Here is a 1,963-nt window from a genome sequence, read left to right as displayed (position 1 = left end):
AACCAAAACTATATTATTTTATGAGATCCAAAACTATTTGAAACTAGTCTACTATTATGTATTATTTTGTGACTATTACTATTTCTTAAGATCATATTACTAATATGGTATAACAACTAATTTAAATCCTAAAACTAGAGTTATTAAGTCGTAATGCAAGTTTATATATTAGATAAACTTAAAGTTTTAGTGTATATGTATATGTTAGCCCCGTATAGCTGAAGTCTTAATATATATGCATGTTACATATTTTAGTTCGTATATAACTAAATATCTATATTATTACTAAACCTTATTATATTAAGCTTTTAAGTATTGTAGTCTCCTACAACTAGAATTATTATTTATAATACAAGTTATTAGTTAAGTGTTTAAGTAGTAGTCTAATTGTTCCCATCCTCATTAGTAGCTGATTCATTAAACCCTTCCCCTTCATCATCATCAACCGACAATTCAATTCAGAATTTTATAAATTCTTTAGGTGCGTCGAATAAGGAAAAAACTTAGTCTTCTTTGTCATTAATTCAATTATCGATTGTTCTTTTCATCGTAGAGATTCAAGGGTTCTATTGGTTTTGAGAATCCAGGTAAGATTTATGTTCACTAAAATTTATTTTTGACCCAAATCAAAAATTGATTTTACTAATTGTTTATTTGATTCATGATTTTGAAAAATTGATGATATTTGGTGTTGAAAAGTTATTTGATTATATTATGCGAATAGATATATGTGATTTTAGTTGTTTTGGAATCCCTGTGTATGTGATATATGGTGATTTTATAGTGTATGAAAGAAGGATTTTTTTATTAGAGTAGTCACGGTTTGAGAAAATTCTGACTGGCGCAGCTGGAAAGAAAAATTCGTGAAAATTGCTTCCTAAACTTCTTTTTTGCTTGAAACTTTTTATGGAGAACCTAGACTTGTTATAATTGATGTTTGTAAAAATTTTTGGTTAAAAATATGTTTCAATTTTTCCAGAAAAATTTCGTAAAGTGGAGGCAGTGTGCTGCCAGTTCAATTTCTGTCTGGCGCAGTGTTGGGAAATAATTCGGGAAAAATACTTTTAGACCTTGGATTGATTTGAAACTTTTTGTGTATAATCTAGACCCACTGTACCTTGTATCTGGAAAATTTCATCTGAAAATGTGTTACCGATATTTTTCTAAAAATTTTGCAATATAGGTCATACCTTTTGAAAATTTCTGTCGGTTCCTTATTTGAGGTGTTGGGAATTTGTTTGCTTGAGAAATATCAGTAATGTTGTCACTTTTATAATGATTGAGGATAAAGGAAATTGATTCTTAAGACTTGTGTAGTATCCTGTTGTGAAATTCTGGATACTTGCGTTATGACCCAGTTTGTTGTGGAGTGAGCGGTTGAATATACCGACTCACTAGGGAGCTTAAAAACTCTCTGTTGTTTTGTGGAGTGAGCAGTAGAAACATATCCTGTCTCACTAGGACATTTAGTCCTGTTGTTTTGAGGAGTAGTTAGCGGAGTCTACCACTAGGGTATTTACCAATTACTACTCACTGGGCTTGGAATCCCATGAGGGTGTATCACATAAGTTATGATCTAGTTTTCAAATGTATGAGTACGGGGTAGTCAGAAAGAAGTCTGACTACTTGGATCATATACTACCCAGTGGCTTGGAATCTGCTGGGGGTGTGCACATAGGTTTTGGTTCAGATTCCAAATGGATTTTGAAGAGATGGTTATTTCTCCATGTATAAATATTAATCCTCCATGTGTGTGTACGAAAATTGAAAAGTATATCTCCACGTATATTTTGAAAATGTTTATTATAAAAAAAAAAACTATTTTACAGGGTCGAGTAAACTTTACTTAGCAAAGTTGTAACACCCCGTGTTACGGCCCCTAAAACCAATTAGCTAATTAATCAATAGCCCAAGAGAAAGAATAAATTATAATGATTAATTAGGGAAAAAGGCCCACCATAGT

This window comes from Ipomoea nil, unplaced genomic scaffold (assembly GCF_001879475.1).
Source record: "Ipomoea nil cultivar Tokyo-kokei standard unplaced genomic scaffold, Asagao_1.1 scaffold3172, whole genome shotgun sequence".
Taxonomy (NCBI): domain Eukaryota; kingdom Viridiplantae; phylum Streptophyta; class Magnoliopsida; order Solanales; family Convolvulaceae; genus Ipomoea; species Ipomoea nil.
Note: the sequence above shows the minus strand (reverse complement) of the source record.